Source organism: Papio anubis, chromosome 13 (assembly GCF_008728515.1).
Source record: "Papio anubis isolate 15944 chromosome 13, Panubis1.0, whole genome shotgun sequence".
Lineage (NCBI taxonomy): Eukaryota > Metazoa > Chordata > Mammalia > Primates > Cercopithecidae > Papio > Papio anubis.
This window is the reverse complement of record NC_044988.1, coordinates 93,639,467-93,666,619: the sequence shown is the minus strand read 5'-3', so window position 1 is coordinate 93,666,619 and position 27,153 is coordinate 93,639,467. Positions and strand designations below refer to the sequence as shown.

Genomic DNA, 27,153 nt, shown 5'->3' with positions numbered 1-27,153 from the left:
CCAGTATTTTATTTTATTTTATTTTATTTTATTTTTATTTTATTTTATTTATTTTTGAGACAGACTCTCGCTCTTCTCCCAGTGTGGAGTGTGGTGGTGCCATCTCAGCTCACTGCAACCTCTGCCTCCCTAGTTCAAGCGATTCTCGTGTCTCAGCCTCCCAAGTAGCTGGGATTACAGATGTGCGCCACCACACCCGGCTAATTTTTGTATTTTTAGTAGAGACAGGGTTTAAACATGTTGGCCAGGCTGGTGTCAACTCCCAACCTCAGGTGATCCTCCCACCTCAGCCTCCCAAAGTGCTGAGATTACAGGCGGGAGCCACTGCGCCTGGCCCACATCCAGTATTTTAAAGATGGGGAAACCAAGCCACACAGCAGAGGTGTGACAGGCCTCCAGACATCCCATTATTTGCTCACTCAATGGACACACAAGTGCTGGGCACCGACCGCATGCTAGGCAAGGGGGACCAATCTCCATCCTCAATGGGGCTCTTAGGCATCGCATAAACTACAACCAGTGTGCCCGCTGCTTTGCAAAGCAGGGTGTGGAAACACAGGGAAACGTGTGTGCAGTCTACCTGGGGCATGGGATTTTTCCTCAGAACGGGAAGCAGTTCTGAGTGGAGGAATAGGGGCAGGGCACTGCAGGCAGAGGGCATGGCATATGCAAAGGCCTGGAGGCGAGGCAAGCCCTGTGCGAGTTGTGGGATACAGGCCAGAATGACAGCAGTGGCATCAAGGTTACAGAGGGGAGGCTCAGGAAGTAGGATCCACAGGGCACCGCCACGGCCTGCACATGGCTGGCAAGGGGTGCAGAGCCAGGGCTGGCACCCAGCTCTCCAGGCTCCCTTCCAGGGCTCCCTGCACACTACCCTCCCTCCCGCGATACCAAGTCTAGGTGGGTTTTACTCAATGGGTCATGTGACCAACCAATGCCTGAGATGCAGATTAGCAGCACATCTGTCCTCTGTCCAATGCTACCCGCGCACACTCAACTTCCCCAGCCCTGCCCGGTCGTCTCGGCTAACTGTGTCTTCAGGATGTGGGGAAGGAAACGCCTATAGAATCTCCTTCCCAAGAGGCCCCACTGAGGCTCCATTGCAGAAGTGGCATGAAATTTATGTTCCTGGCCCCAAGATGCTCTCTCTCATTCAGTATTGACTGAGCACCTACCACGTGCCAGGCCCTGGGCTAGGCACGGGAAGGGTTCGCCTTGTCATCCCCAGCCTTCCCGAGAGGCACAGGGCTGGAACTGTGCCTCGCACTTCACAGGAGAAAAGTGGGGCTCAGTGGGGCTCTGGGACTCCCTTGCTTGAGATCACTTGGCAGGGAGTTGTCAGGGCGGAAACGTCTGATCACAGGGCCTTTGCCAAAATAGATAAAGGCCCTTGGGGGAACAGGAGAGGCTGGGTTCCCTCCTTCCTGCCCCACAGGCTGCCCTTTGTCCACAAAGCGGGGGAGGCCGTGCTGGTGGGCGCTGCCAGGAATGGCGGGGCCCTGTCATTACTGGGAGGGGCCGCTCTTCCACCCAAAAGAGCAAAGCCAGAGCTGGCGGCCTGTGCTGGGCGCTGAGACGTTCTCAGCCCTCAGTAGTCCTGGCTGGTGCAGCCAAAGGACTAAACGCTGCAAGCCTGCTTTTAAAAAACATCGTGCTGAAGACCAAGATCTATTTATTCAGCACTCATCTTTGGGGCCTGTATGAAAGCGCAGGAACGAATCTGGGATGCAGAGAGTCAGGGGGACCCCGGCCCTCCCCTGTGCCCCTGAGTATTCAGTGGGCATGTCTGACCCACCCGCTGTGGCCTCAGCCTGGCCCTCACTGTGGTGACAGCGTTCCCCCGCCAGACTCTGCGCCTTGGTCTCCTGTCTCCTCCTGGGAATGAGGGCGGGCTCCCTGGATCTGCCCTCCTCATCCCTTACGCCCCCTGAGTAATGTTCCCCCCAAACCCTTGTCTATCTTGAACTGGGGCATAGGCCCTTACTTGGAGATACTAATCAAGTTACACTGGGGTCATATGGGATTAGGGTGGCCCAAATTCAATGATGGGTGTCTTTCTATGAGGGATGGACACAGAGACAGACGCACAAGGAAGAAGGCCATGTGGTGACAGAGGCGAGCACTGGAGGGACATGTAGACAAGCCACGGAACACGGAACACGGAACAAGGAGGGTGGCTGGCACCCGCCAGAAGTCAGAAAAAGGCACGGCAGGTGCTGTGTGAGAGCCTCCGTGGGAACTGAGCCTGCCGCCAGCCTGATTTCAGGCATCGGGCCTCCAGGATTCTCCACGAGAGAATGAATTTCTATTGTTTTCAAGCACTCAGTTTGCAGTAACTTGTTATAATATCCCTAGCAAACCAACACGACCCACCACACACCAGGGCAGAGCCGGGGGCTTGTGCGTGGCCATGACTCAGAGGTTCTTGAGGCAAAAGTCTCCCCCGGGCTCCACTTCTGTGTCTGGGTGCAGAAGCACAACAATGGCTCCCAGGCCTGGGGGTGTCACAGGCCTGGACAGCTTCTCCCACATTTTGAAGACAGACATAGGTTGCCAGATTTTTCCGGCATCTAAAATAAAACGTCCACCTAGTATTACCATCTTTCATAAAAGAAAGGACAGGCTGGGTGTGGTGGTTCACACCTGTAACCCCAGCACGTTGGGAGGCAGAGGTAGGCAGATCACCTGAGGACAGGAGTTCGAGATCAGCCTGGCTAGCATGGTAAAACCCTGTCTCTGCTAAAATACAAAATTAGCTGGGCGTGGTGGCATGCACCTGGAATCCCAGGTACTCAGGAGGCTGAAGCAGGAGAATTGCTTCAACCCTAGAGGTGGAGGTTGCAGTGAGCTGGGATCGCACCCAGACTGCACTCCAGTCTGGGCGACAGAGTGAGACTCCATCTCCAAAAAAAAAAAAAAAAAGAAAAAGAAAAAGAAAAAGAAAGGACAGCTGACATGGAAAGTAGCTATGCCAAGCCAGGCCTTCCTGTTCGTATTTCACCATGGGTCTGCGGAAGACTTCACACGGCCTGGGACTGGGATTTGGGAACCAGTGAACTCAGGCCACTGTGCTAGGTGACTTTTCCAATCCTGGCTGAGGAGAAGCACGGCTGGCCTCCTCCACTCTCCTATGAGTACAAAAAGGGGGTCTCCCTCTCAGAAACGGGACCACTATATTCCAGTGAACATGAGGGTAATTCTAGTGAACTCCCTCTGAGTACTGGGTGATCTCCCAGTGTGAGGGAGGAGACCCCTAGGCCAGTCACGAGGCAGCCCGCTAGTGAGGAAGAAAAGAAAACACAAGTGAAGAGCGGGAGACACAGCAGGGAAGCTCTGATCTTTCTCAAGAAAAACCAAGCAGGCCGGGTGCGGTGGCTCACGCCTGTAATCCCAGCGCTTTGTGAGGCTGAGGTGGGTGGATCACCTGAGGTCAGGAGTTCGAGACCAGCCTGGTCAACATGGAGAAACCCCATCTCCACAAAAAATACAAAAATTAGCTGGCTGTGGTGGCATGCACCTGCAGTACCAGCTGCTTGGGAGGCTGAGGTGGGAGGATCCCTTGAGCCCAGGAAGTCAAGGCTGCAGTGAGCCGAGATCATGCCACTGCACTTCAGCCTGGGCAACAGAGCAAGAACCTGTCTCAAGAAAAGAAAAAAAGGAAGAGAAAAAAGCAAAGTAAAGAGCGAAATGATGCACAATGTGCAGACGTCAAGGCTGAGGACCCCAGCTCTCTCTGCAGGGTCCTCTCATAAACCCGTGCCTGGCCACAGAGCGAGGGGCCAGATGCCTGGTGCTCCAGGAATATCGTTCCAAACATGTGGCCCTGGAGGCCTGATGACCCAATGGACTGGTCACCTTGTGCTTGGAAAACGTCACGCCCATGTCTGCCCCACGGTACCCAGTGCTGGGACAGCAGCCCGGGGAAACATTCACATGAGTGTGAGGAATGTTTCTTCTCCAGCGACCCCAGGCGCTGCTGCCATCTCAGAGGATGCTCGGATGGTGGGGATGCCCTCTCCTGGAGTGCTCGGCCGGGACAGTCTCGGCGTGAACGGCAAGCCTCACTTGGATGATAAGGTCTGATGCCGTAGCCTTCCAGGCCCCGATTTCAACTCCCCTCCCTCCTGTTCTGCACGCCCAGACCGGGGGCAGGGTGGGCCCCAGTTCTCAGGAAGCCAGGAAACACACTCTTTTCTGGGCTAAATGCCCAGATTCCTCGAGCAGTCACAGGACACACTTTTTCTGAGCTGATCCAAAGCCACAAGCATGGACTGGAAGTTTCTTTGGGTGGTGTGAACCTGCAGGGACACAGCCAGGCACACCTGGAATTCCAGGCTCAAAACTGGTCCGTGAGAGAGGCCCAAGCTAATCCTGGGCAGGCAGGGGCTCCAATCCTGCCCTGGCACTGTGACCCAGGGACAGGCCTGCCCTCTGTGGGCCTCCATTCCTTTTTTGAGAAAACCAGGGTTAACCCATTCTGCCATCATTTGCCAAGCATTTCTTGAGAAGCTCGCGAAGCCAGGCACTGTCCGAGGGGTTGGGGACACAGGAGTGGGCGAGACAGAGAATGCCTTCCCCTCCCACAGGTTTTGCGTGGTCGGGAGGTAGACACAGACACGAGAGTGAACAGACGTGGTCATTTCAGACAGTGATATGCGCCTTGAGGGAAACGCAGCCAGGGAGTGACTGCGTGGTGCCAATAAAGGGCTGGGCTTCAAAGAGTCGCTGGGGCCATCAGACCAGATCATGCAGCAAATTCCTTGGCACATAATCAGCACTCAACAGATAAAGGGGTTCTCCTGTCCTCCCACTGCACAGGTGGGACAAGTGAAGTCAGAAAGAGAAAAGCTGGGCCAGGCGCGGTGGCTCACGCCTGTAATCCCAGCACTTTGGGAGGCCGAGGCGGGAGAATCACTTGAGGTCAGGAGTTCGAGACCAGTCTGGCCAACATGGTGAAATCCGTCTCTACTAAAAATACAAAAATTAGCTGGGCGCGGTGGTGTGTGCCTGCAGTCCCAGCTACTCGGGTGGCGGAGGCAGGAGAATCGCTTGAACCCGGGGGGCAGAGGTTGCAGTGAGCCGAGATCGTGCCACTGCACTCCAACCTGGTGACAGAGTGAGACTCCATCTCAAAAAAAAAAGGGGGGGGAGTGGGGGAAGAGAAAGGCTGGAGCAGGCTGCAAAGGGACTAGGCTGGTATCAGGCCCAATCTAGCTCCATGTTTCTCAGGGGTCCAAGGGGGAGCTCCCTGCCCTGTTTGCCCCCATAAAGACCCTCCTGCTCTTTCTTGGTGGGAAAATGATGCCTCCAATATCACAGCCCAGGCTATCCCACCAAGACAGGTTGAAGCCACCCATCCTCCACCTGTTCCAGCAGACAAGTCTCCTCTCCAGGCCAGGCCAGAATTGAAATATGGGACACTCCACCTATTTGCTGGGAAACTTTGCCCAAATCGATCACCTCTCTAAGCCTCATTTTTGTGATGAGAAAACCAGGAAGGAGATCTACCTAATATGAGATTGTGTAGGCAAAGTGCCCTGGTACACAGGAGGTCCGAGATCGTGCTTAGTCCCCCCGCCCTGGTCTCCACTGATCCTTCCCCGCACTGAGGCAGGGGCTGGGGCAGGTGCTGTAGGTGACGGGAGCTCTCAAGGGAGTGGGGAGTCAGATGTGGTATGAAGATTTCTTTGCTGGGCATCTTAGCCAAGACCCTCGGCCTCTCTGAGTCTCAGTCTCCCCAGCTGTAAAATGCATCAACCAACATACATGAAGTCATTCAGCTGGTATCTGACGCATTTGCCTGCCCACCCTCATGCACCCATTTGACCTAAAAATATTCTGACCGCATCCCAAGTGGGCACTAAGTCCTGTGGTGGGCTAGGGGTGGGGATGTGTGGCTGAGCCCCTTGTTGGTGGGCAGAACCCAGTTTCCTCTAGAATCCCCCTGTAGCTACCTGGGTCTGCAAGGGAGTGAGGGCTTGTGGGCTAGCCTGGGCTCACCTTCCTAAGCAACCTCTCCTCCATGGAAAACAACGCCCAGACAGACCCTGGGAACGGCCCCTCCTCACTGCCTGGGACACTTCTGCTCATCTAGGGGAACCTACGAGCCCAGCCCACGCCCCCAACGCATACGAAGTGCCACAGATACAAACAGTCACATATCGCTTAACGACAGGGACACACTCTGAGAAATGCAGCATTAGACGATTTTGTCACTGTGTGAACGTCTCGGAGTTGACTTACACAAACCCAGACGGTCTCGCCTCCCCCACACCTAGGCGATAGAGTGTCGCCTGTCGCTCCTGGGCTACACACCTGTACCGCATGGTCCTGTACCGAGTACTGCAGGCGACAGTAATGAAATGGTCAGTATTTGTGGGTCTAACCGTGGAAAAGGTACAGTCAAAAGATGGCATTATAATCTAATGGGACCAAAGTCACATAGGCAGTCTGCTGTTGACCACAGTGTCCTTATGTGGTGGTACATACTGTATTAAAACTCAAAGATGGCCGGGCGTGGTGGCTCACGCCTATAATCCCAGCACTTTGGGAGGCCAAGTCAGGTGGATCACGAGGTCAGGAGATCAAGATCATCCTGGCTGATACGGTGAAACCCCATCTCTACCAAAAACACAAAAAAATTAGCCGGGCGTAGTGGTGGGCACCTGTAGTCCCAGCTACTCGGGAGGCTGAGGCAGGAGAACGGCGTGAACCCGGGAGGCGGAATTTGCAGTCAGCAGTGATCGCGCCACTGCACTCCAGCCTGGGCAATAGAGCGAGACTCCGTCTCAAAAACAAAACAAAACAAAACAAACAAAAACTCAAAGACGCCCCTTCTCACAGCTTCACCTCAGACTTCTCCAGACCCAAATAAACAAATAAAGGCAGGGAGGATCGAAATTCAGTCACAGGGACAACACAACGCACTCCCCACAGCACACACGGAGCAGGGCTCTTGCAGATTCACGAGGCAGCCTTGAAATCGGGGATATAAATGATTTCCGCGGCTGCCGCCGACCTGCCTGGATGGGGCCTGCGGGTGCGTTCCCGTGAACGCCGGCCTCTCTCGTCCCCAGGAATCAAAACCATTTCTCTGACAGGGAAGAGAGTAAATGACATGCAGAAATCAGAATTTAGGGAAGACAACACTTTCTTTCCTCTCCCCAGGCATTGCTGGGAGCTTCACAGATTTTATCATTTATTCTAACCAGTCGGCAGGCGTGGGCCTGGTTTTTCACAGGAAAGCTGAGAGAGGCTGAGGGTGCTGAGGTGAGAGCCCCCCACTGCCCCAACAACCAGCAGGAAAGGGTGGGAGTGGGTGGTGGAACAGGAGAAAGAGCTGAGGATTCTTTGTTTTGTTTTTGAGATGGAGTTTCACTCTGTTGCCCAGGTTGGAGTGCAATGGCGCGATCTCGGCTCACTGCAACCTCCGCCTCCCATGTTCAAGAGATTCTCTTGCCTCCGCCTCCCAAGTAGCTGGGATGACAGGCGTGTGCCACCATGCCCGGCTAATTTCTGTGATTTTTAGCAGAGATGGGGTTTCACCATGTGGGCCAGGCTGGTTTCAAACTCCTGGCCTCATGTGATCCACCTGCCTTGGCCTCTCAAAGTGCTGGAATTTCAGGTGTGAGCCACCATGCCCGGCCAAGCCAAGGACTCTTTTTGGGTGGAAGTGCGGCCTCAGGTAGCTGAGAGGCTCGGGAATTGCCACAGTGGCATCAACACCTGGGCCTCCCCACTGGCCTCTAAGTCCTCCCAGCCTTAGCACCATCATTTTCCACATGAGCCACCAGAAACATATTTCTAAGCCTCCATCGCCCCTTCCTTATCCACCTTCAAGGTTTCCGGGTTGCCATCCCTCCTGAGCTTAGCACTTGACCCATTGAGCCCAAGTGACATCTGTCCTCCACCATGTCAGCTCCACAGAGCCACTTACGGGTTCCTGCAACCGCTGTTTCCCACCTCTGCACCCTGCTCACACAGTGTCCCCATGCTCTAACTGCAGGCCCTTGCCACCTGGCCAACTCCTACTGATGTGAAGGGCGCTCTGATGAACAAGCCACAATAGCAGGAGGAGGAGCAATTATTGTTTAAAAAGCTAATAGTTAATATGTACATATCAATAATAACATACTGTTAGGATTCGCGTGTGTGGCGGAGGGGCTGTGAAGATTCAGGCTCAAGCACTGGCCCCTCTGCACACACTCCAGCCACACAGAGACAACCACTGCTCCGGCCACCGTCTGCCCTGAGTCCACAGGGATTCACCGGCCCCTTTGATGTGCCACAGGGGCTAATACATTATTGCTTCGTGATTTTTCTTTTTCCACTCTTGCTCTTAGGCTGACCCGATGGCTTCTGTGGGCCTCAGCCTCACCCTGCCCCCAAGACAGATCCAGGTATGGAGGGACTGGGTCAGAGGAGAGTCAAGGGCAAAAAGCACATTGCCCTCCTTGACTGATGAGAGACTTAAACCAGGGACCCAGCCCCCTCTTGCCCCAGTCGCCAATCCGGAGATCATTCCTGAGACTCCGGAGCCACGGAAGCTCCTGGGGAGCACGTTTCCTGACTCGCAGCCCTGAATTCTTTGCTCCCTGATCCAGGAGTCTCCAGGCGGGAGCTCAGGCTGTGGACACCAGGCACCGGCACTGTTCCAGGCCACTCCCCACTTCTCCCCACTCTCCTCAGGACAGCGCCACTCCCTTCATCTCTCCTGAAGTTCACAGCACCCTCCCAGCTCCCCCAGCCTCCACGGGCCACATGCTGCTTCAGGGGGGCCACGCCCCTGCTCAAAACCTTTCCAAACACCTCCCGCACAATCAAACCTGACTGTCCTTTAAAGGATCGCTGTAGCAGGCACAATGGGTGTGTGAGTCACAGAGCCGGTTCCATTTGTCTCACTGACCTATCTGTCCCCAAAAAAGGCTTGGGTTTTGGACACACTGGTCTCAGTATCTCAGTTGTCCCCGTGGCCACAGGCCTGAGGAACAAACGAAGGGTGCATTCTCCCTCCCCTCACTACTGTCACCAAGGCCTTCGCCAGGCCAGGCCCTGGGCTGAGCGCTGAGACCACAGAGGAAAGTGGGTCTGTCCCAGCCCTGGAGGGGATCCTGGGGCAGGGGACTGGCCGTTAGTGGGCCTCACAGGGTTGGGGGGGCCATGCCAGGGAAGATGCCGAAAGGGCTATGGGGGCACCAAGCAGGGGTTTCTAAGCAGTGTGCTGAGGTCAGAGGAGACTCCCCAGATGCAGTGATGTTTGAGACGGAGAGACTCCCCAGAGGCAGTGATGTTTGAGACAGAGAGAAGGAAAGCATTATAGACCTAGAGAGCCTGGAGCTCCGCCCGGCAGAGGACAGGGCCCGGCAGGCAGGGGCAGGCAGCCGGAGTTGACATTTCTGAATGCCGACCCCACTACCCATGGGTTCTGGGCTCCCCGACTGTCATCAACAGGGTTACCCCTCCACAGTGCTGGGAGCGAAGATGAGGAAACCAAGATTCAGGCAGGTGAAACCATGACTCAAAGATATCCAGCAAGTTAGTGACATGGATGAAATGGCCCTGGTTTAAATAAGTGGGCACCTAGATCTCATCCCCAGACATTTAAAAATATGTTTTTAAAAACATTCACTGTAGGATTCCAACTGTTGGCTCTTTGGGGGCCGCAGAGCCTTCATCAATCCTTCCTTCTGTTATGTGTGCTGTGCACAGTCTCACCCTACTGGAGTTTCCTGGGATGGAAGTGTGGTGAGGCACACAATGAACTAATCATGAGAACGGAGCAGGGTTGGTGCCCCTGGGGTCCCTGCTCAGGTTAAGAATTGTACTAAGTTAGGTCTGGTCCTTTTCACACCCATCTCTTCATTCCTGTGCACAAAGCAGGCACTACTAATCAATGCCAGTCTCCAAAGCCTTCTCAACACGGCATCTCAGGCAGCCCCTATCAATCTATCGACCCGGAACTGGAGAGGACAATGATTGCCAGCCCTGCTGCAAACGGACATGCAAGATGGCAAGCACAGTGTGTCAGACCAGTCAGCTCCCCACCTCCCTCCCTCATCCTCAGGATCCCAGACCCCTGAAATTCTATCAGATGTCCAGGTGGAATACATGACATTCAGCATTGTCCTCGACCAACATTCTTATATGAAAGCAAAAAACCCTCCAGATGTCTGCTCACTTTCCCAGGGAATTGGGAGGTGATGCTGGGACACGCTGCTGATAGGTACCTGGACTGTGAGTCCTTGCTCTGCTGCTTCCTGGAGCCTCAAGGAGGGGCACTGCTGGTCCTCCGCGAAAATGGACAGACTGAGGTTCAAACTTCAGCGCTACTGCTTATGAGCTGTGTGACTCAAAGCTTAAGTGTCCACACTCTCTGGGCCTCTGCTGTTTCATCTAAAAATCAGGACAGAGATACCAGTCCCCAAATTTTGGCCAGTGCAGTGCCAGGCATCTGTGAGCAGCCCGTAAATCCTGGGTCCCCTCCTTCCCTTCTTCTGAAGTCTAGGGGCTATGGTACACAGGTGTCAAGCTCCGTTCACATCCGCCACTGGGGCCATCACACGCCCTGCCACTGCGAGGCTCACATGGGATATGAGCAGGAAGCAGATTGGATGGGCCCTGCGGCCTCTATCCTCCATGGCCAAGGATCTTTACCACCCAAGGAAGCATCCATGTGTAAGAGTTTTCTCCCTCTCTCTTTTCCCTTCCCCTCTAAGCAAAACCCCTGGCGGCCAATCCTGCCTCTGTCCCCAAGGCAGTTCCAAAGGGCCCATCTCATCCTGCAGAAGTGATGGCAGTAATTCCATTAATGGGAAGCAAGATGAATGGTACCCTGTGCCCAAAGTGTATGAGGCAAGATGGAATGGGGGGGGCCCTGGGGGGAAGGAAAGTGTTGCTGGAATTCACCCTCCGCTGGGGCCTTATTAGGTCCTGAAAGAGCTGCCGCACTCGCTAAAACCTGCTTTTGCCAGCAGAAGCCTCATTTTACAAATATACAACAAAAAAACCCGTAAATGGGAAGAAAACCCTGAAGATGACGCTCCCCTGCTGCAGCGAGGCTGCGAGCCGCGGCTCAGAACTGAAGCCTTTAGCCTCCTCAACTCCCGCTTTAAATAAATGGCCTAAATGCCAGCTCACCATTTCGTGAATATGGAGCACGGCTGCTTCTTTGCCGTTTAAGGACTGCTTGCCAACGGTGGGATGGGATAGCTTTGGAAACATTTTGTTATAAAAGGTTTGCCTGTTCCAGATGCTATAAAACCCCATCACCCTGGCTGTCGGTCCCAGGAAGGGTGGATACGGGCCCCTCTGCTGTCACAGACACACGTGCCCTGACTGCCCGCTGTCATTTCTTAGGTCGTCTCCTGCCCTGAGAATCGGTGGCATTTTGAAGGCAATTTCGCTGTGGAATGAGTGTCCATTTCCACAAGTATGCAAAGGGTTCCGTCCCCGACCCCGTTCGGGATCAAGCCCTGAATTGTTCTTCAGGCCTCAGTTTATCCAAATGCAGGATGTTGGGGAGGCCCAAGCTAGTCCGAAGACCACCATGGATGATGCAGACAGAGCAGGTGGATGTGGAATAAGGCTGACCGGGGCTGTGTGACCTCGGCAAACCACACAGCCTCTCTGAGCCTCCACTTCCTCATCTGTCACATGAACCTCACAGCCTTGGAGCAAGGAGTCAACACAATCCTGGCTCATGCAGAAATGGTCATTTTTCAGGCCAATTTAGCACCAACAATCTGTCTCTATTCTTCTCTGCAGAGCCCTCCTGCAGCACCCAGCATGGCCCTGACACATGGTAGGTGTCCGCTGAGAGTCTAGTGCTTTGAGCAGAACCTGTGGTTTTTCTGCTGCCAAGAATTAAAAAAACATCCATTCACACCAGGACAGAGTGGTTCCGAGTGTGTGGTCTGGAAGCCACGGGCGTGGGTTCAAATCCTGACTTGGTAGTGGGCACACTGGGCACTCTTGGGCAAATGATGCAGCCTCACTCAGCCTCCCTTTCCTCACCTGTAAAATGAATTAATAGGACCTGCTTCTCAAGGTCACCGAGACAAGTCGATGCGATCACATGTGACCAGGGCCTGGCCCAGGCAGGTCCCCATGACCAGCAGCGTTAGGGGGAGCGGTTCTGAGTCTTAGGAGAGCCTGGGGAAAACTCCCAAATTGCAACTAGAAAAACTGATTTCTCAAAGACACCTTGAAGCAAAGCCAAGCCCGATGAGGCCTTCCCAGGACCCTGGGAGTGCTGGAACCTTACACAAAAGGCAGCATGTTAAATCCCCAGGGACTGCCCTTTAATGGAAGGAAGACATTGAAGGAACTCCATTCTTTGTGGCAGCCATGGGCCACCACGCTGTCCCAGCTACCTCTCCCCAGTGCTGCCTGGCCAGGAACCCTGCACCTGTTTCTTGTTTAGGAACCATAACACCAGCCTTGTGCAGGCAGGGACTTCATGCCTGGGGCTCATTACTGTATCTCAACAGAGCACTTGGCTCTGTGGGATAAAATGAATGAACAAAGAAAACAAGCAAGGGATGAATTCCTTAGAGAGGGCAATTCTGGGCTGAGAGCCCACCAACATGCCCTGACCTGGGGAGGTGCTCCTGAGAGTCACAGGGGCCACCAAGCTCCGATCTCACCCCACACCATGTTGTTTACCATCAACACAGAGGATCAAATGCCACTTCTGGGCCTGGCGTGGAACTGAGGACTATACACCCTTACCACAATGGATCGGGAAAACTGCCCCAGAGACAGGAACTGCTATTACCCCTTGCTCCACAAATGGGAAAACGGAGACCTGAGTGGGTGGTGACAAGCCCAAGAGACACGGTGAGCACAAGGTGGGTGTGACTCACGGCCAGGTGTGCCTAACTCTGCCGCTGCCACCTGTCTCTCTGGGCATAAGTACAGCCACAGAGCTGGCCAGGCCTTGCAGGAGAAAAGCTGGAGCCGTGGCCCTGAGATCTGCTTCCTGCCAAGAACAAGGGTAACTGCTCAGGGTCAGGAGCGGACAGGCAGCAGCACTGAGGTCTGGCCCCTGTCCTGCCCCCACACAGATGCAGCAGACAGTGGGGGCAAGAGGCCCAGCCCGGGAGGGACCTCAGCCAGCCAGTGTGCCTGGGATTCACATGCAAAGAGTACTAACTTTGGGGCCAGGGCCTGGGTTCAAATCTCAGTTTCCAAACTGTGTGGCTTACAGCTTTGGACTGGCAGCTTCATTCTCCGAGCCTTAGTTAAACTTCATCTGAAAAATGGGATCAGCTCAAAGCCCACGAGGATTAATGAAGGCAACACGCGGAAAGTACTTGGCCAGGTCTCTGGTGCACAGTGGGGACTAAGTACCCCGCACCTGAGCCTCCTCATCCATGTTTTCAGAGTAATCAGACGTCACTCCCTGTGGCTGCTGAGCCTCCCCATTTCAGGGCTGGGAACAGCGTGATGGCTGGTGGAATCTGAGCTCCTTGCCCTCTCTGATCTCTGGGGCACCGTGTTTGGCGCTGTTCCCGTGTAAGAAGGCTGGCAACTGCGTCACTTGATTTCTGACCCTTGTCACTCAAGGAACGGAAGTCAGAGGGGATGGGTTTGTTAGTGCAAAAATCTCTGGCAATGATGTGAGAGATTAAGTCAGGGAGGGCTGACCACAGTGTGTCTTTGGCACCAGAGGCTCAGGAGAGCTCCTGGCTGGCCGACTATCCTGCCGGGGCCGCAGTCTGCAGACAGTGCTTAACACAGAACTTTCCCTTCAAATCAGATCTGGCCCCAGCCCCATGGAGAGAACCAATAAAAGGGCCCTGCTCTGTGTGAAATGTGTGTGTGGGTGCTATGGCCCCTCCCATCAGGCTGGCTTCATGTCCAGGTGACCCAGCCCTGCCCTAAGAAGGGAGCCCCAAGCGTAGGGCTTCATGCTGCGCTTTCACTGTCCTGAAACGCTTCATGTCATCTTCGAGTTTGTGTTAAGTGGAGTCTGGTGGAATAATGCAGCACGTGCTGGCAGCACAGAGTCTCAGCTGCCTCCCCAGGATGGGTACTCAGCTGCCTGCTCCCCCACCCGCTACCCGCAGCAGGGGCCCAGATGCAGGCAGGAGGGTCGGGGGCAGGTGCGCCCACACCCGTGAGGTCTGCGCTTGCCCTGAAAGTATCTTGTACCCAGGGGGTGAGACATTAAATAGCAAACAAAAACCATCATGACAGATGGAAAGAGAGATTGCAAAGGAAAGGAAAAAACTTTTTTTCTTGTTTTTTACTGTTTTTTGAATAAGGGAACTTGCATTTTCATTTTGCACTGGGCCCCACAAATTTTGTAGCTGGCCCTGTGTTCCATTTTCATGGCCTTCTGACTTGTACCCTCCCACTCTGGGGACCTAGGGACACCCCTAGGCCTCTGCAGAATGGGAAGACACCATTAGGTCTAAGACCATCACTTCCCAAGAGGCTTCTCGGACACTCAGCCCCCGCCCTGTGGGTCTCGTCGGGTGAATTTCCATGGCTGGCCGTTTATCGCCGTCTTGTGTGCCAGGCCCCACTCCAGGTGCTGAGGATGTCTGATCAACCTTTCGAGACCTCTGTGCTGGAGGGGATCCAGGTCACAGAGCAGTAACGCAACAGGCAGAACCAACGGCGGCAGATGTGGGGGGATGGAGCACACAGCGGGATGGGGGGCATGGAAGGAACGGCCACTGCAGCTGGCACATTCCGGGTGGCTTCCAAAGGCAGGGATGCTGCGGTTGGCTCTAGGAGACTCCTCTATAAAAGGGGAACACCTTGCCTTAACTGGCTGGACGGTGGCAGACTGAAAGGGCTGTCAGTTGATTCCTCCCAGGGCACTGCAGGGAGAGGGAGAAGATGAGGCAAAGCCTCAGGGGCCACAGGACACTTGTATGGGGGACAGTCTGCAGTAAACTCCCTTAACGACTCTGCAAAACCAACAACAAAGAGAAGGGCAGAGGCTCAAGAACCACGTTTCCTGAGCACCTACTATGTGCCAGGCACTGGGATGCAGTGGCCGTTCCACACTACTCCCTGCCCCTCCTGGGCTAGATATTCATTCCTTGTGCCTTCCAACCCCACCTGACATTTTACAGACATCACCTTCCTTTCCTGTGATTTAGAAAGTTCACTGAGGCAGGCGGATCACTTGAGGCCAGGAGTTCGATATGAGCCTGGTCAACATGGTGAAACCCGCCTCTACTAAAAATACAAAAAAAAATTAGCCAGGCGTGGTGGTGGGTGCCTGTAATCCCAGCTACTTGGAAGGCTGAGGCAGGAGAATTGCTTGAACCTGGGAGGCAGAGGCTGCGGTGAGCCAAGACCATGCCAGTACACTCCAGCCTGGGTGACAAGAGTAAAACTCTGTCTCAATTAAAAAAAAAAAAAAAAAGTCCAGTTAGTACCAAGCAAGGGGTCACCCAGGCAGCGGTGGAGGGTTTTCGGATATGACCTGTCACCCCTAGAGCAGCAGGGCACAGTAATTAAGAGCTAGAATGCAGAATGGGGTCAGCCTGGATTTGCTCCTGAGCCACTCGCTGGCTGTGGGGTCTGGGGTGGACCACTGCCTTGACTGGGCCTCAGTGTCCCCTCTGTAACTTGGGGTTAATAAGAACCCCATCCTCTGGGGATGCTGTGATGATTAAATGACATAGTATCAGTGAAGGGTATGGCACTCAGCAAGTGCTCAATAAATGTCAGCCACTGTTTTTGTCATAAAACTCCAAACATCACATCAGAAACCCAGGCATCCTGTGACGCTTCTCAGGATCACAGGAATCTGCTCCCTCCTTTCCGCATCTGCCGAGACGCTGCTCTGAGCCTCCTCTCTCCCCCATTGTCATGTCGCATCAGTCCATAAATATTTAAACAACATGTCATCAGATTATTATAACATATGATCTATAGCACTGATGTGCTGCAGTTCTGTGCATTTGGGCTTCATTTTGAGAATATCGAGACATAAAATATTTATGTATTTAGCCAACTACGCGATCTCACATTCTGTCTCAAAATGCTGGGTGGTGGCAAGACGCTGAACTGAGACACAACGTGTGAAGCGGATGCCTTGCTCTCACGTCGGTTCCTGGGGCATCTGGATTGTTTCTGATTCATTCCGGGGATGTCACCACGTGGCCTGTGAACAGTGGCTGACTGGGTATATCACACCAAGCAGAGAGAGGGCTAGGACCAAAGACCCCATCAAAACACCACAAGTGTCCAAACAACTACGGACGGTGCCATTTGCATTTCTGTGCCTCCACGAGTCTGCACACAGTAGGTGGTCTTTACATGTCCACTGGGAAGTGAATGCATTCACCTGCGGCACACAGCACACCCTGTGGGCTGGCACACAGTAGGGACTCAGTCATATTTGTTCTGTTTCATTCCACCCCCAGTGCCCAGCACCAGGCCAGGTACATCAGCAAACAGTGCTGGATGAATGGCAACTGAAGGAATAAATGTGTGACCAGATAAACCACTTAATTAGCTAACAAATGAATGAGGGATAATGACTCTCTATCTGATGGTCCAAATTACACTGTGTAAGACCCTCCTCCTAAGAAATAAAGGCTCTCCAGTAACCTGTACTGGGTAGGAAAAGGGTTTTTTTCTGGGTAATTAAATATCTCAATTGCTAACATTAGCACATCACAGTGACCATATGTCCTCACTGTGTAATTTCAAAGATGCCACCCCATAAGCCATTTGAGCATCCAGGGACTTCGCACAGCAGACAGCATCTTCCAAACCACCTCTCCCGTCCCTGAATGGCACTAAATACTTCTACAGATCACTGCCCCTTTGGGAGTTTGGAAAGTGGGGCCATGATGTACCTCACCTACAGGTGATCAATGTCTGAAGACACAGAACACCATAAAGGTCTGTATGAGTGAAAAGTGTTAGCTCGGAGTACAAGCACTTTCTCTGCACATTTCCCTAGGAAGATGGGGCAGGTACCTCATCTGATTCCTGCATGTTTCCCCAGGGGCCAAGAAGGCGTGTGGTGCTCAGCCATCCTTTGCTGAATGGTGCCGTGAAACCTGGTCACGAGGCTTCCTCATTTCAGGGTCCTGGTGCCCAGTCTAGGGGCAGCCCAGCACCCGGTGTGCCAATTACCCCTTGGAGAAAACCACCGAATGTCTCCCAAATGCCACGCTGTCGCCATCAGGCTGGCTCCAAGAGCAGGCGGCTCCCACACTTGTCCCAGCCTCTGCACAGACAAAAACTCAGTCCTCATTTCCTCTTGGGTTAGGTAAGGAGGCTGGCATTTTAAACAAACACAAAAGGCCACTACATTCCCCGGGGAGATGAACAAAGGAAATGTACACACACTGACTCAGTCCGGCATGCCGGGCCCACTCGAGGTCCTGGTGTAACTGAATCCAGGCGGACTCGACCGGACCTGCCAAACCCAGGGGCGGGTTCCCTCTCCTCTGCTCCCTTCTGTGTGCCATGTGGTGCCCAGTGATCCTGCCATCTGGGCATCCACCCTGGTGGCCCGCCAAGGCCACATCAGCTACAGAATCTTTCCTCTTTCAATGCTGGGTTTCCTGCTTTCTAAGACGGGGTGGAATCTGGGGTCCTGCTTATTTGCTGAAAAGTCATGTCTGTGCCACGAGGTGGCTTGCTTACCCTTTCCTCAAAGCAACCCCCCCAAAAAAATGCCCTCTCAACAAAATAAGTGCGTGCTTGGTAGAAAATGCAGCTTTAAGACACAGCACTGACCCATTCCAACCCAAAGCCCTCCTATGCAGACATGTGGGAGCTGCCTCTGCAGGGAAGGGGCATAGGAAGGAGAGCCTGTAACTCTGGGAGGTAGAGCCCTTCTGGGCTTAGGTCCCTCCTCATTGGAATAATTCCAGGATGAGCATTTCTCTAAGAAACCTCTTCTCCCAGGGAAGGGCCAGCTCAGCTCAACTCAGCCCTGCGCAGCCCACTGAGGGCAGTGAGGAACGTTTGCTAACAGATGCGTTCACTCCATATAAACATTCTCCAAAGATCTTGCCGCGGCGTGTCCACTTAAAACTTCCCATTCACTCAATAAATATTAATTGAGCTCCTCCTATGTGCCAGGCACGATGCTGGGCATACAGAATACCGTTGTGGTCCACAGACCCAGTCCTACCCCCTCCTGGAGCGCACGTTCAGTCTGTGATGCAGGTTACAACCATGCGATGACAAGACGGATGTTCAGGGGCCCTGGCATGGTACCTGGGTGCACGCTGTTCCTTCCAGCTGCCTACGGGCCCTCACCCAGGCCCTGATCTGGGCAGCTCACAGCCCACATCCTGGTCACTTCTGGAGGGCAGCCTCTGTCCTCCGATTTGCAGCTCAGACCCCCAGGCTGTGGGTGTCCTCACAGCACTCACGCTGATGCTCGTCAAGTACCACAGATCCTGGACTCTCTGGGTCTCTGCTTCCTCATCTGTAAATTGGGCATAATGGTACCCACATCACAGCATCACTGGGAGGATGAAGCGCGTTCCCTCAGGTTAAGGCTTAGATTAGAACATGAGCCACGGCAAGTGCCTGGTAAGGCGATCTACCGACGGGAGCAAAGGCCGAGGAAGCAGAAGGAAGTTCCACAGCCCCGGTTCTCACCTCCCGGCCCCACTTGCCTCCCCACCCTGGGGTCTACCTGCCCTTCACCCCAGCCTTCTCAGGCCTCTGGCAAACCCCACATCTCCCTCCAGGTGGGTTCAAACACCGCTCACTGCCGCAAGCTCTCCTACTTCCCCAGAGAGTGCATTCCAAAAGACACCACCTGCAAATCGATCAAGAGCACCTAAGAAGGGGTTGTGACAGCCTCTGTCCCCACCAGGTGGTGAGAGGCCAATGGGTGGGGCCGTTAGAGGGTCTTTGTGCGGGCTCCCAGCACAATGTCTGACACAGGACTTCTATCCGGACATACGTCTTGAAGGAATGAGAGAATGTGCCACACACCATCCAGCGCAAGCATCTCTGGTCAGCAGAAGAGAGTCCCCTTAGCCCACATGACAGTGGAAGGTCTGTGTTTTTGCATCAAAACTTTTCACCCGCAGTCCAGGCCCAGGTGTCACAACCAGAGTCTTAGCCTGAAAGTTGGGACAGTGATCTGATTTAGGCTACACAGCAGCAGGCTGCATGTGGGACCTGAGGCTGGTTATGATGTCTCTCTGGGCCTCAATGTCCCCATGTGTAAAAGGAGACGGTTTTCATGCTTTTATTTATTTTTTTAAGCAAGAGAAACTTGTCTTTTTTTTTTTTTTGAGACAGAGTCTCGCTCTATTGCCCAGGCTGGAGTGCAGTGGTGCCATCTCGGGTTCAAGTGATTCAACCTCTGCCTCCCGGGTTCAAGTGATTCTCCTGCCTCAGTTTCCCGAGTAGCTGGGATTACAGGCGCCCATCACCATGCCCAGCTAATTTTTGTATTTTTAGTAAAGACGGGGTTTCACCATGTTGGTCAGGCTGGTCTCAAACTCCTGACCTCATGATCCACCTGCCTCGGCCTCCCAAAGTGCTGGGATTACAGACGTGAGCCACTGTGCCTGGCCAAAACTTTTCTGTTTAACATTTTTCTCAGATAAATTTAACCATTTTAAAGCAAACTGCTCGATGGGATTTATTACAATCACAATGTTGTGCAACCACCACCTTCATCTGGTTCCAAAACATCTGCGTCACCCCAATAAAAACCCATGTCCCTTAAGCAGTTGCTCCCCAGTATCCCCCCCGTCAGAGGCCCTGGTAACCACCAATCTGCTTTCGGTCTCTGTGGATTTATCTATTCTGGCTATTTCACGTATCTTAAAATGACTCCCATGCAAAACCTCCTTATGTAAAACAGGCAACAGGAAGGTGGGTTTGCCCCCCGTCGCCTCCCCGGAGCTCACATTCCTCATTTTTAGTGGCCTTTCAGGGAAAGCTCTGATGCCAGGCACCATTCTTTGCAGAATTCTTTTTTTTTTTTTTTTTTTTGAGACAGTGTCTCGCTCTGTTGCCCAGGCTGGAGTGTAGTGGCGTGATCTCGGCTCACTGCAGCCTCCGTCTCCTGGGTTCAAGTGATTCTCACGCCTCAGGCTCCCGAGTAGCTGAGATTAAAGGTGCACGCCACCACGCTCAGCTAATTTTTCGTATTTTTAGTAGTGATGGGGTTTTGCCATATTGGCCGGGCTGGTCTCAAACTCCTGACCTCAAGTGATCTGCCCGCCTCGGCCTCTCAAAGTGCTGGGATTACAGGCATGAGCCACCAGGCCCGTCCTGGTCTTCGTGACTTTTAGATTACCTTTTCTGTCATATGGTACAACCTCTTAGCAGAATGCTAATCCTAAAGTTGAATTTCTAAGGCACATCACCCCCAGGGGTGCTGGAGGATCACAGGGCTGGTGCCTGGTGTCACTGGCTTGTTTTGCGGATGAGGGAGTAGAGGCTGGGCCCCCGTGAAGCCCTCCTTGCATGAGATGACTGCAGAGGAGTGAACCTCCAGAGCCTGGTGACACCTTCTCCTGGTGACTACAGCTGGGTCTAGGCTGTGACGAGCTGGCACAGAAGCCGCCCCAGAGGGATGGCCACTTCCAGAGGGCAAGGATCTCTCCACCGGCTCAGGAAAATGAGCCAGTTTAAGGGAAACTCAAAATGGCTTTGCAGGGGGCGGGTGCACAAAATGTGCGGGACTCCCTCAGGCCTTGCTATGCAGACCTTTTCAGGAGGACTGCTGGGTGAAGACGGCTGCTCACTTCTGCCCCACAGCCAGGCCTGTGCCAGCCGCTCCTGTCAGCGCAGTCCTCTGCAGGGCTGACGCTGTGTAAATAATTAACAAAACATCTGCCTTGCTTCATAACACACCGTGGCTGACACAGCTCTCAGGGCCTTCAGAGACCTCCAACACCACACCGAGGACTTATGGCCTTGCCTTGGGGGGGTGGGTGGGGACAAGAGCAGACACTGAGAGGCAAACATTTTCTTGAGGTGCCACAGGGCCACCCTGGTGCTTAAATCCTGCCTCTTTGCAAACTGCACTGTCTCCTTCCCTTCCGTTATGGGAGCCATGATCCTAGGAAGGTGCTCTGGTGGAATCCAGAGGGGTCCCCGGCACCCACTTCCGGCCTTGTTTAGGGCCTCAATACAGGGGCACTGGAGACATTCTGGGCCACGGACTATGGGTCCTGGCTGAGTGACCCTGTGTCCTGGTCGCAAGCAGTGCTTTTTTTTTTTTTTTTTTGAGACGAGTCTCGGCCCCAGGCCCAGGCTGGGAGTGCAGGGTCGGATCTCGCTCACTGCAAGCCCGGCCTCCGGTTCACACGCCATTCTCCTGCCTCAGCTCCCAGGCTGGGACTACAGGTGCCTGCACCGCCCGGCTATTTTTGTATTTCTTAGTAGAGACGGGTTTCACCGCATAGCCAGGATGGTCTCGATCTCCTGACCCGTGATCCCCATCTCGCCTCCCAAAGTGCTGGGATTACAGGCTTGAGCCACCGCGCCCGGCCGTTAAAGCTTTTCCATGTCTCTCATGTAATCTCGGGGAATGAGCATCAAGCACTTACAAGGTGCTGAGCATCTGAAATGCATTATTTCACTTAGTTCCTCCCCCAAACTTTCTGAGGTCATAATATCGTCCTTGTTTTCCAGATGAGGACACTGAGGTTCAGAGCAGTGGGCAACGTGCTCAGGAGAGGCAGGTCTGGGACTCCAGCCTCACTCACTCCATCGGGTGCCCGAGCCCAGGCTCTCAATGCGGTTGCAGGGGAGCGCCTTGTTCTCTCTGAGCCTCAGGTTCCATTCTGTGAAACAAATGGCTGGCGAGAGTCCTTCCGACTCCAAAAGTCCACAATAAATAAACCCAGTGCTCATCTCAACCCCAGTGGGTGTGTGCGAAGCTCTCTGGATTGGGAGCCCAGTGGATTCCTCATCAGCAGCTTGGATTCATTAGAGCTGAAGGTCATGTGCATCCATCCTTTTGCAGGTGTCTTCCCAACAAGCCCAAGTTTCAAAGACATTGAGGACAAAGAACAAGAGAGGGCAGGCATTCGAGAAGGGGCCTGTGGACTAATTCCCATACTGCCACTCACCTGCAGTAAGAACGCGCCTCTGGAACATGGAGTTCTTCTTAAAGGGATCTCTGTTCACCCGGGTCAACACGACCCACCCCGCAAACCTCAGCCTAATTCTGAAGCATGAGGGTTAAACAATTCGGGGAAAATGCAGGCACTGCAGGCTCTGAATGGCAACTTCCCTCCCCCTTCCCCTGTCCAAATTCCTTCACACTCTATGGAATTCCCACATAAAGCCCCTTTTTTCTTTTCTATGAGGTCACCACCACGCAGATGTCTAAGAGAAAGAAAGAATGGCTCCGTGCAGATCCAGGCCACTGCAACTGAATGCATTTCAGATCTTGGCCACCCCATCTTTCAATTCCCATGGCCCCCCCACTTGCCCAGCCACAGCTACAGTGGCGGTGGCCAGTCAGGTCTGGTGGGGTGCTGTGATCCTGCCCCTGCTGAAGGCCTGGCTAGAAGACCTGTTTCTTTACCACCAGACCACCCGAGAAGCCATCTGTGGAAAAATCCAGAACTGGAGACAATGGCGCAGCCCGTGTATGTGGGTCTGTGTCCACACAAGCAAGTCCTGTTAGAGGGACAGATGTCAAAATGCTAGCTCCCACTCCAAGTTCAAGTTCCCAAAGTTAATGTCACAGGAAATTACACCACCAACTGATTTGCCCCGATGTCGGCTCCTCCGTCTGGAAGTCGAGTCTGAGAAGGCCATTGGTTTAGTTCAGCTTTGGCCAAGGGAAGGGACCAGCTCAGACAGGAATGAGGGAAAGTGCTGGCCTGATTTTTTTTTCTTTTTAAACTAACATTTTCCCCAAAAGTTATCTTGCCATTACCCAAGCGTCACAAGTGAAAAGACAGCCAAATACCAAAAAGCCACTGAGGCCCTCAACAGTGTCTGCTCATTTCAAAGCCATCTCACAGACAGCCAGGAGGTACCCTGGCCACCGCAGACCACCCCTCACTCCAAGAGCACTCCTGCTCCCCACAGCTCCATGTTCCGTGTAAAGTTCCATGGCATGTGCACGCCACTTCCTAAGAATGATGTCAGCAAAAAAAAAAAAAAAAAAAAAAAAGATAAAAACGTGGAAACAAGGACTATTTTTACCTCCCCAAATCACAGGCCAGACGGGAGAAAAATCCATCAATGCCAGAAATGTGGCTGAGCCTTCGCACAAGATCTATTATTTCACACCTTAAATTAACGCATCTCAAAGCAATTTGCAAATGTTCGTCAATTTGCAGAACATACATGGAAGGGAGAGAAATACCTTTTCCTTTCAACACCGAAGGACACTGGCGGGGGGCACAACACGGCCCAAACCACACAGGTCCTCACACACAACATTCATTTCAAGCACACGTAGTAGAAGCCGTGATCAAAATGGAAATGAGCAGGGAAAAAAAGGTAGGCAGCGGACTTAAATGACAAGTGACAAGAAGCCTACCTAGAAGTGATCACGCTGTCAGATATTTAGGACTGTGAGTCAGGCCCGTGAAGGTGACATCGGGGGGTCAGAACGCCGGACTCTTCCTGCGAGCAGTGTCCCAGCCTCATCTCCACACAAGTCTGGCAGTGGCTACCCGTATTTAATCTTGGATGATTCATCAGGGCCCTCCACTCTCCACCCTCCAACTCCCTTGCTTGGTCTAGCCTGAGAAGAGGAAGGAAATATTCTTCTCTTTTTGACAACCGTTTTGACACTTCCCCTATGAAAAGTATCTGGGGCACTTAAAGAAAAGAAAAAATGTGAATGGCGGCCCTTTCTCTCCAGTAGCTCTGGCCCTGGGCGAGGAAGGCCAGCAGTACCTTCTGGAAGACCTCTTCCAGGTCTCGCGCAACCCAGCCCTGCAGGAACCTAGCCTGTCTTAACCTACTTGGCTTTGCAGCATGCAACAGAAGCAAAGCACGACAAAGGCAGCCAGATGTGGTTTAAGGCGAGGAACTCTGGAATCAGAGACGTGGGTTCGAATCCCGACTCTGCCATTTGCAGGTTTATGACCTTGCCCAAGTTACTTAACCTCCCTCTCTGTAAGATCAGGAAAATGACACTGAACCTCAGCACAGGCCAGGCACCCAGCCCAGTGCCTGCCACCTTCCTAGTACAGTGGGGAGACCATGGGCTTGGCTCAGACAAGCCTGGGTTCAAATCCAGGTCTGCTCTGTATTGGTACATGGTCTTTGGCGCATTCTCTCAACTCTCTGTGTCCCAGTTTCCTCGCCTGTAAATGGGCATCATGATGGTTCCCATCTCAGTGTTGGTGAGTGGACTGGGGGAAATACGGCACTAGACGTAGCACACAGTATATCCTCAATAAATGGGGACATGGCCGGGCATGGTGGCTCATGCCTGTAATTCCAGCACTTTGGGAGGCTGAGTTGGGTGGATCACCTGAGGTCAGGAGTTTGAGACCAGCCTGGTTGGCCAACATGGTCAAACCCCATCTCTACTAAAAATACAAAAATTATCTGGGTGCAGTGGCATGTGCCTGTAATCCCAGCTACTCAGGAGGCTGAGGCAGGAGGATCACTGGAACCCAGGAGGCAGAGGGTGCAGTGAGCTGAGATTGCGCCACTGTACTCCAGCCTGGGCAACAGAGACGTTGTCTCAAAATTAAATAAATAAGTAAAAGTAAATGGGGACCATCTGTCATGGTGCTACTTTAACGAAATTATGCAGGTCACGTCTCTGAACCTCGGTTTCCTCATTTGTGAAATGGGGATAATAAACCCTATCTATGATGAGAAGAAAAGGAACGGATGTGTGTTAAAGTCCTCAGCACTAGGTCTGTGCACCTCAGCCAGTCAAATACCATATCCCAAGTGCAGTGGAAAGAGGAAAGGCTGTGAGGTTGGGCAGGTGACTTAGGATTCTGCCCCCACCTCCTCTCAGCTGCCCCAGGACACAGGCTTGACCCCCGTATGCCTCAGTTTCCTTGTGCACAAAACCAAAAGCATTTTCTGTCGCAGAAGAGCACTGGGAGATTCACACCCTCTAGAACGGCTCCCAGCACAGAGTCCCTTCTGCTCCGTAAATGGGAACTTCCTCCCCATTTCCCTCCTCTGCCCTTGTTCAAACCCACCAGAAATGCCACCAGTTAAAGCCGGGCGCTCCATTTCTGGAAACCCAAACAGCTCTAAATCCAGACCAACCTGGGTCTAAGGCCTTCAGTCTGAGACTTTATTTTGTGGAGATACAAACTACTTTTTAGTCATTTCCGAAGCAGACGGGACGGCAGAGGCTGACAAACCACAGGGACCATTTTAAATCCTGGGCCTTTTCTTCTGGGAAGTTAGGCAAGAACCTTCCCAAATGTTTGCCCATCAGGCTTTCTGCCAGGGAGTGACTCATTCCACGGCTCCCCACAGGCATATTTTATTTGGGGGTGGGGGATGCAGGGAGGGCTTGGCCTTGATGGGGGAAGGAGAGGGGGCATTTCCAGCAAACCCAGAAGGTGTTTTCTTTTTTTCATTTTCAGGACAAAAAAGAAAAAGAATGTGGGTCTTTTTTGCTTCCTTCCAGGTTTTGTTTGCTAAAAGAAGACGTCCAAAGTTCACTCGGTAAGCTCAAACTCGCTGAGTCCGGGGCAGGCGCTTCCAGCCGGCTCTGCGTCCCTTTCAATGAAATTCTTCTTCCATTAACGACACGGTTTTTAAACGTGCCTTCAAGACCTGCCTGCATGTACTGTACACCAAACTAAGGCGACATTTTCCCCCAGAAAAGGCAAGCTGAATTTGGAAAAGTCAGAGCAAGTAGGGAGCTCTGGAGTTTCTAAAGTTTGCCTTAAAACAATTAAGACTTTCAACTGCAAAGATTTTCAACAGTTAGAGAGTGCGCACACACACACAAAAGCCTGTCAGTCAAAACTGCAAGGACAGACCTCGAAAGCTGGTGTCCCAAGCCCGCTGTGATCAATTTGTTACCGTCCTGGGACTCACACTTGGAGCCTAAGTGAGGTATAAATAAATCAAAAGATCCATCTACTTAGCAGGGCGGGCAGAGAGGCACCCACATACACAGGCAAGTATAAGGTCAGCCCCCCAGGCCTGGCTGGAAAGAGTCAAGAACAAAGACAGGGGAGCCCGGAGGGTATTTAGGAAAACACCGTCCTCCGCCCGAGGCCCACCACAGCCTCCGCTCGCCCAGCCTGTGTGTGCAGAGAGGGTCCTGCCAGTGGCCCTGCCACAGCCTGGTTTTGAGACCTTCGCCTCTGTCAGGCCCAGCCAGGCTCTGAGTCTGTCCTCCCGGCCCCTGGTTCACCAGATCAGGCCCAGTCCCGACCCCCAGCCCATGCCAGGCCGCTTCTCTCTCCACGGGCTCCCTGGCTTGGGGGCCATCACTGTGCAAAGGCCTGGTGGGCGCAAAGGGGGCCCTCAACCTCAGTAATAAACACGCTCGCGCGGTCCTGCACACTCATTATACTCACACCCACACAGGCACACTTTCGCCCTCCTGGGCTCACGCATGTGCGTGCACACAAATCACTTTGGAATGCACACACGTGCACACACACACTCCCTGAGACCCGCACGTACTCCCTGCGGCGCCCGGTACACTCCTCCGCCCGTCGTCCCCACTCGGGAAGTGGGTAGCGGGGAGCCATGCCCGCGTCCCCGCACGCACTCACCCCAACAACGCCACCAGACGCTCCGGGGTGCACACGCACACCCGCCGGGGACGCGCACACCCCGGGACACGCGGACACGCCGCCGCCCCCGCCCGCCCGGCCGCCGACACGCTCAGCCCCTCGCGGCCACACGCCTCGCTCTCCCCCGCTCTCCCCAGCAAGGGAGGCCCCGTGGGCGCGCTCCGCCTCGGCTCCGGCGCTTTGGGGTGACGGCCCAGCTCTCGCCTGGCCCCGCCCTCCCTGGTCTGCGGGGCTCCCACCGGCCCGGCTCCCAGCCCCAGGCTACTCACCGCGCGGGCGCCTGGCTGCCGCGCGGGGGACCAGGCGGCGGCCTCGCGGCGGCGAGCGGTGTCCCACAAGAGTTGGCGCGGCGCCGCGGCCGCACGCCAGTCCGCTCGGTTCCGCCGCCGCCGCCGCTCGCGCGGCCCGCGCGCGCGCTCACTTCGCCAGGCTGCGCCGCCCCTGCGCTTCGTGCGCGCGTGCCGCCACGCGTTTTGGA

At 53.8% G+C, this 27,153-nt stretch overlaps 1 protein-coding gene across 2 annotated transcripts in view; it reads right to left on the bottom strand.

Moving 5' to 3' along the window:
* Positions 1-26,763, bottom strand: part of NEK6 (NIMA related kinase 6) — a 97,438-nt gene extending 70,675 nt beyond the window's left edge. Inside the window, exon 1 of one of the 2 annotated variants that reach the window (XM_003911246.3) lies at positions 26,655-26,763. The gene's annotated coding sequence lies outside the window, so the exon portion shown is untranslated. Of the gene's footprint in view, positions 1-23,473; positions 23,588-26,654 lie in introns of those variants that run through there. The other variant, XM_009188125.4, reaches the window with a different exon arrangement.
* Between the last annotated feature and the right edge of the window lie 390 nt (positions 26,764-27,153).